Below are 8,878 nucleotides of genomic sequence, written 5' to 3'. Positions count from 1 at the left end.
TGTTTCGGTTTCTGACATGTTTGAGGAGCAGAGTGGATAAAATGTACTGCTGTTTCTACCTTTAAAAGTGCTGAATTCTATGCTGTTTCAAGGGGACAAGGACATGAGGGAAATGTTAGGGGAGGGACCTTTTTACAAGGAATTGGGAATATATGAATATAACAGGGAATTTAAGGAAAACATTGCAAACAATTATTGCATATAGGAATACATGTTTATAATCAGGAATATTGGGAAATCATTTGCAAAAATCACTGCATATGGGAATACATGTATAGAAAGTGAACATATGGGAATATGAATACATGCATTAACAGGGGAAGATAGGGAACACATTTACAAAACTCTTTACATATTCACCAACAAATTCTAGTGTTTACACATGCATATGGTGCAGCAAGATTAGGGTTTGAGGTTTTTAATGCTTTGGGAGAGGGGTAGGGTTTGTATTTGTAGTGATTAGGGAGAAGGGAGGGTTTGCATTTTATTTATAAAATAATATGGGAAAATAGATATAAATACAAATGTGAGTGGAAAGGGGAAGGAGGGAAACAATTACAAAGGGAAAGAACCTTGAAACAACACAAACCCTAGCACATTTTAACCATTAATATTGCAGTCATATGAAGCCTCTTCCACTTGCACAATTTGATTCTTAAACACAAGCATGAGGGCCTTCAATCATAACCAACAACCAAATTGAAGTGTAGAGGGCCTACCTCAAACAACTTGAAGATTTGGAGGGAGTTCGAGCGATTTTGAGTTGAGTTTGCAGGGGGAACGTTGACGGGTCGCGCACCACGCCCAACGGGTCGCGTGAGCTTGACGGGTCGCGCCCGTTACAAAACAACACTGCTGGAAACCCTCTGACGAGTCGCGCACACCTGACGAGTCGCGCGCACCTGACGGGTCGCGCACCCGGCCTGACGGGTCGCGCGACTGTCTTGAGCCCGAATTTGCTCTGCTTTCGCTCCTTTCACCTAATCACTCTCTCAAACTTCTCTTGCAAGTGTCTTGGATGCACAATGAGAGTGAAAGGAGGGAGATTGGGTTTTTATAAGTTTCATTTGAAAAAATTTCATTTTCAAACCCACTTTCTAATGTTTCTCTTTGACACTTTATAAAATTGACTTTTTGGTTTCCTTTGTCCTGAAATTGACTCTTTTAGTGCTTTGACTTGATTCTTTTTGCAGGTAGATCATCTGAGGGATCTAGGCAAGGGGACCAGGGTTGCATATTGTCCGCTGAACACTTTTGAAATTTCATCACTTTTTACAAAAATTTGAAAAATGACCTTGGCTTTAAAAACAGAGTTTTTAAATCCAAGGTGAAAATTAACTGTACAATATTGAAATTTGTGAAGAAACACTTTTAAAATCATCCCTCTGGCTTGCTGGGCACCATTTGACCTTCAGAGACATGACCTTGTAAACCATCTTGACCAAAACCCTAGACCTAGGAAATTGACCTCAAGACAAGACAAGACAAGCTTGAAAGAGCTTAATGACTGAAATGACCTGAACCAGCAATGCCAAGAGGGGGACAAAGACACCAGCTCCTCCATCAAGGTTATGGCATGCCTAATGGGATGCAAAAATTAACACTGATGAGACACCTACCTATGCAAATGCAAAGAGTTTTGATCACTGATGGAGGGCTCAAGACCGACTCTAACACATCGGATCAAGTGGTATCAGAGCTTTAGGCTGTAATGTTAGACAAGCTTGTGTTGGTTAGCTGTGAATGCTCACTAGATCAAAGCTCAAATTAAGAGAAGGAGAGTTGGTCGAAACTAATCCTGAAATTGGGATAGTCTATCCTCGGAAGACGATGTCAGAGGAAGGTTCTATGGGACCAGACCCTCAATTCATAGAAAGTTTCCTAGCTATAAAGTCTATGGTAGAAGAAATGTATAGGGACTTTAGAAAGCATAAGGATGAAGATTCATCAGATTCCAAGCAAGATAAAGAAGAAGATGAGTCTCATTCTCATGACCACTCAAAAGGAAAAGGGAAAGAGGAAAACTTTCTCACACCTCCTAATAGCGTTGTACATAATAAGAAAGCATCTTTGATCAAGCTAGATGTTAAATTCGATTTGCCTATATATGATGGAGAGCTAAATGCTGAAAATTTGGACAACTGGATTAGACAAATTGATGTTTATTGCAGAGTACAGAACATCGATTCAGACAAAAGCAAGATTCAGTTGGCAAGCCTACGCCTAGGAGGCACTGCCTTGGTTTGGTGGGAAGGCAGAACCCAAGCTGACATGAAAAGACATGGTAAGACTATCTCTGTTTGGAGTGAATTTGTTTCTGCAATCAAGAAGCAATTCTATCCATTGGCCTACATGCAACAAGCCATGATGAGTTGGCAAACTCTTCGGCAGTTGAAAGGGAAAAGTGTGCAAGGGTACACTCAAGAATTTAGAAAGAGAGCATTGATTCTAGGAATCTCATTAGACTCACCAGAGACTCTTTTGAAGTACATTGGTGGTCTACACAGCTACATGAGGCATACCATCCTCATGTTTAATCCCACCAGTATAGATGAGGTGTCTATACAAGCTACTCATCTAGAAGCTAGAGGAAAGAATGGAAATCTAGAAGTTGGGGGACCATCCCAACCCATTGCAAGCAAGGGTAAGGAGAAAAGAAAGCAGAAGTGGAAAGTAAAGAAGGCTAACATTGCACAGAAAAGCAAAGCTTCATGCACCCACTGTAAAAAGGATGGGCATGATGATGAGCATTGCTGGATTCTGCATCCAGAGCTGGACCTAAGAAGTCCGAGGGCAAGAAGAAGAGGACTGTTGCAGCTATTCAGAAAGATTTGGGGTCAAACTCGGGAGATGAAACAACCATTGCGGCCACAGGTATAAAAGGTAAGAATTTTGAAGCATCTACTAGTAATTCTGCTCAATCTATTATTGATGAAGAACATGAGAGAAAAAGATATGAGCTTTTCCATATTTGAGTTGTTTCCGAATATCAAAAGATTGATACTTTGTTTGATAGTGGCTCACAAGTAAATTTGATTTCTGAAGCAATTGTAAAGAAATTGGGATTAACAACTACACCTCACAAGAAACCATACCCATTAGGATGGTTGAATGATAAAGCACAACTACAAGTGACTAGATAGTGCAAACTCAAGTTTTCTTTTGGGTCAACATTGTAGATGAGGTTGAGTTAGACATAATTCCTTTGGATATATGTGGAATTGTTTTAGGAAGTCCTTACTTGTATGATAAAAGAGCTATTTTCTATAGAGCTGAGAACAAGTATCTACTTGTTAAAGATGGAATCGAATATTTTATAAGAGCTCATAAGCTCAAGAATGATTATACTCTCATAAACTCAGGGCAGATGAAAAGAATGATAAGTTCATGCAAAAAATTCTTACTGATGGTTGTAAAGGAAAAGAAACCTGATAAAACTAATGTATTTGAGGGCTGTAATGCTACACAGCAAGCTGATGTAGAAAAGGTTGTTTCAAAGTATGATGTCCTGTTTCAAGAACCTAAAGGTCTGCCACCCAAAAAGGAAATAGTACATGATATTATTTTTTAGCAAGATGTTCCATTGCCTAACATTGGAATGTACAGGTTGTCTGCTTTAGAGAATGTTGAAATCAAGAAGCAGGTGCAGGAGTTGCTCGAGAAGGGGTTCATGAGACCTAGCACATCACCATGTGGGTCACTAATTGTTTTGGTGAGAAAGAAAGATGGCTCGTGGAGAATGTGCATTCACTACCGAGCACTGAATAAGATAACAATTAAAAATCGTTATCCCCTTCCTCGTATAGATGATCTTTTAGATCAATTGAAGGAAGTTGTTTATTTCACCAAGCCGAACTTGCACAGTGGATACCATCAGGTCAGAGTTGCAGAACAGGATGTATGGAAGAGAGCGTTCAAAACAAAGCAGGGATTGTATGAGTGGCTGGTTATGCTTTTTGGCTTAACCAATGCTCCTGCTACTTTCATGAGATTAATGAATGATGTACTCAGGTCTCTTCTTGATGTTTTTGTTATTGTGTATCTGGATGACATTCTGATTTTTAGTAAAACGTGGGAGGAACATTTAAAGCATGTTAATCAGACATTAGATGTTTTGAAAAGAGAAAAAATTTATGTTAAACTCTCAAAATGTGAATTTGGTAAAACATCTCTAAATTATTTGGGTCATATAGTAGGGGGTGATGAATTGAAAATATATCCCTCTAAAGTGGCACTCATTGTAAACTGGCCTAAACCCAAGTCTGCTACAGAAGTGAGAAGCTTCTTAGAAGCAACACAATATTGGAGGAAGTTCATTTCTAACTTTTCCTCAATTGCAACGCCCTTACATGCTTTGACAGGATTGAACAAGGTGTTTCAGTGGGAAGGCAAACATCAGAAATCCTTCGACACCTTAAAAGAAAAGATTAGTACAACCCCTGTACTAGCACTACTTGATCTACAAAGACCATTTGAGATCCAAACAGATGCTAGTGACTATGCCATGGGAGCAGTGTTGACACAGCATGGTAAACCCATATGTTATCATTCTGAGACTTTTAGTCCCGCAGTAGTTAACTATCCTACATATGATAAAGAATTGTATGCATTAGTTCAGAGTGTGAAAAAGTGGAAGCATTACTTAATGGGCAAAGACACAGTAATACATACTGATCATTAACCACTTCAATATCTACACTCCCAAACTAAGTTGCAACAATCAAGACATTACAGGTGGATGGGTTTTCTACAACAATTTCATTTAGTCATCAGATATAAAAATAGAATACATAACAAAGTTGCAGACATGCTATCTAGACCCATTATAAATGCATCTACTATACTTAAGCATAATTCTGTGCTACATGAAAGCTACATTGAACAATATGCTCAAGATATAGACTTTAAAGGTGTATATGCAACTTTGAGTCAAGGCAAAAGGGTAGAAGAATTGGATTATCATGTGAAGGACCGACTCTTATATCATTGTGGGAAACTTTGCATTCCACAAACTGAGAGAGTAAAAATAATTAGAGAAGCACACACTTCCCTAATATCAGGTCACTTTGGGGTAAGTAAAACGGTTGCACAGCTACAAAGATTTTGTTATTGGCCAAAAATGAATGAGACAGTTTCTAGATATGTAAGAGGGTGTACTATGTGTGCTAAAATCAAGCCCAACAATAGAAAACTAGGCTTGTACACTCCATTACCAGTTCCTTCTCACCCTTGGGAAAGTGTTTCCATGGATTTTGTTGGGGGACTGCCTAAGTGCAGAAAATGTCATGATTATCTATATGTGGTTGTGGATAGGTTCAATAAAATGTGCATTTTGATACCTTGTAATAAACATATTACAGCTGAACAAACTGCAAAACTGTTCTTTGAACATGTATGGGTTCATTTTGGATTACCCACTTCTATTGTATCTGATCGAGACACTCGATTTGTGGGGAACTTTTGGTCAAGTCTGTGGGAACTGATGGACACCAAACTAAAAAAAAGCACAGCTTTTCATCCACAAACTGATGGCCAGACATAAGTAGTTAACAAGATAGTGCTCCATTTACTCAGAGGATATTGCAGCAAACATCCTAAGCTTTGGGATGAACACTTGTGTTATGTGCAGCATGCTTACAACAGAGCAAAACATTCTTCTACACAGAAATCTCGCACAACTTTTCATCCACAAACTGATGGCCAGACAGAAGTAGTTAACAAGACAATGATCCATTTACTCAGAGGATATTGCAGCAAACATCCTAAGCTTTGGGATGAACACTTGTGTTATGTGCAACATGCTTACAACAGAGCAAAACATTCTTCTACACAGAGATCTCCTTTTGAGACCTGTTTTGGTTTCACACCAAGGTCTCCTTTGGATTTTGTCTTTGGTAAAGATACCATGGTTGATGGATACAGTAATGTGGACAAGGCAACTAGGTTCATTGAACAGATCCAAGAGATCCACCAGGCAGTACAGGAACAACGGGAAAAGAGCCAAGCCAAGTACAAGGCAAGGCATGACAAGCATCGGGTGGAGCATAGTTTCCAAGTTGGTGACCAAGTTTGGCTGTATATCAGCAAGGACAGGATGCAAGGTGAAGGTAAAAAGCTAAAACCCATTAGGTATGGACCCTTTAAGATACTTGAGAGGATTGGTGAAAATGCTTTTCGCCTTGATCTACCAGCTTACATGCACATCTACTTAATCGTAAATGCAGATTTCTTGAGACTATTTGAACCTTCAATGATTGAGGATCCTGAAGAGCAAAGTCAATTGCCTTCCATTGATGACCTGCTACCTGAATATCTGAATGAATTGTAGGAAGATATAGTCTTGGACAGGAAGGTGAGGACAACACGCAGAGGAGATGTTGAGTACCTTAGAATTGGGCTCAAAGGTTCAAAGCCGAGCAGTGCAAAGTGGATTGAGATTGGACAAGTGAGACATCAGTACCCTCACTTAGTCGATGCTTGAAAAACCAACTTTTGGTGGTGCAAAAGCTTTTCATTGGGAAAGCCATGATCCAAATTGGATCCATGAAGAAAAATCGAAGAACCATGGCTGTATCAGGTCGGGACAAACTTCAAAGAATTAAGAGCAGCGATCAAAAACACCTCCAAAACAGTGGTAGTTGGTAGCCAGCGTGGAACAACACTAGCCCTTAGGAAGCCCAGACCGGGAAACAGAGGTAGTTTTTGATGCGCGATTTGCGCTAAGCAGGCAAAAACCCTCGAAAAGGAGGGGCCTCGAGCGCTCGGTCACATGAGAGCCAGAAAACTGTGGGGAAAAAGGCTAAAGGCTAAGGCAGGACCCGCACTCCAAAAACTGGCAGTATTGATCGGGGGCATCCTTGGGCGGTAAGCAGATTCGGCGAAAATGGAGCGATTCCACTCAGCGCCCGACACGTGGCAAGCGGAGGAGAGAGAAAACCACTGCTCATCGTGCGCTAACGGTTGAGCAAGTCAATCGCGCGAAATGAGCGGATGGCATTGGATCTGGGGGATCCATATCTAACGACTGAGATTGCGCCCGACGGGGAGACCGGATGTAACGAAGGATTAAGCCGCGCTCTAAAAGAATTTGAGATCTGATTTGACTGCCAAGGTGGTGAATGACTCATCCCACGACATAGCTAAAGAATCGAACCGACGAAGCAAGCTGGTGCAGTTCGCAGGAGGACAAGTGGTTGCTCCTTATGAGTCTGATGATGACACCGAGACAGGGAACTCCAAGCGAAGCTGTAGCAGGTGATCCGACGGAGTTGGAAGGGGAATCGAACAACCATGAGCTCGAATGGATTTAAAGCCATGCACAGACCAGCGGAACGAAAAAAAAGACGCACAAAGATGTAGAAAACAGAGAGAAAGGAAGAACAGGGAAAGCAGACAGAGAGCAAAGAGCAGTAAGAAGAAAGAGGGCTGAGCTGACCAAAGGCAACGTCGAGCACCAGAGGGCTTGAGAGATTCGAGCCATCCCCGAGAGGGATCTGTCAGGATCGAGCACCACATTGGGCTCCTTCTATTGTAGACCCGAGGGGTCAAAAAGCTAGTAAGGCCAAGAGTTTGTGTACTCTAGTGGCTTGGGGAATCCAAGAACCACTCTGCCAGGCTATCCTGTGACAGGAGACTCATATTGAGCTCCTTCTTTGTAATTCTCTGCTTTAAGACACAATAAAAGAAGGCCACCACTAGAAGCTGGACTGGAGATGTAGCCCTGGAGGATAGGGTGAAATCCTTATTAATTTCTTGTGTTCTTATATTTGCTTACTGTGTTTCTCTGCTGTCTTCCATTTCAAGTGTCTATGTATTTGCAATCTGATCGATCCGTTGCTTAAATAACCTAGACACACACCAGCACATGAGTCTGTAATACCTCCATTTAAAAATTCTTAACTGAGATCACTCATAGGGTGATCATCAGATCACTCAACCATTGAGGAAACACTACAAAAAACTCATATCAATCACATAAGATAAGCCACAAGAAATTTTCATCAATTGCAAAAGGCAAGCCTCAAGAAAATTGACATCAATTACAGAATGTAGATCACAAAAAATTCACATCAACTTTAGAGGATGAGTCACAAAAATTCACATCTTTTCTAGATCTCATACAATAGAAAAATTGTCTATTCTGCTCCAAAGAAACTCACATATCCTTGCCAGAGAGACTCGCATATCTTGCCACAGAAAATCAATGAAGTTCTTGCCAAAATGAGGGAGAACATGTGCCAATATATAGTTGTTCATCTATGTGAAGGGTAACATCCTTAAGGTAGACCGACTTGTCCATCTGGAGGGCCGACTTGGTCTTGTGGAGGAAAAAAATCATTTTCTCTTTTTCTGACAATAAGTCCAAATGGGACTTTGACTATTTGACTCATAATGCATTTTTCTTTTGAATTAATAAATCCTAGAAGAATGAAGAACATGTTTATCTAATGAAATACAAATTTGTTTTCTTCTTTCTCTTCTTTTCTCTTTTTACATCAAATATATAATGATACAAGTACAATTATAATTATGAAGACCGAACCTAGTTACATTTTCCAACATGGAGAATATTATTAGTGACTATCACCCTACTCAAAAAGAGAAGAAAATTATAATAAAAGTGGTCTTCTATAGATCCACATGCAGAAACGGCTGATACTAGCAGAGTCTGATAGAACTATAAAACTTGTTCCATATAAAAGTGCACATCTATTATTTTTTATAGTTGCATGTATCATCTCCGCATTGAAATATAGATAAATTTCATTCACCAAATACCCAAATGAGGCCATAAAAGGATGAACAAAAATAATGAAGTGGTTAAGAAAGAGAATTGAGAGGGAGAAAATCCTGCACACAATAGTGATTAGAGAAAGAA

Source organism: Pinus tabuliformis, chromosome 4_2, assembly GCF_031772625.1.
Source record: "Pinus tabuliformis cultivar Carrire ecotype Pingquan chromosome 4_2, CPIR1, whole genome shotgun sequence".
NCBI lineage: Eukaryota > Viridiplantae > Streptophyta > Pinopsida > Pinales > Pinaceae > Pinus > Pinus tabuliformis.
Note: the sequence above shows the minus strand (reverse complement) of the source record.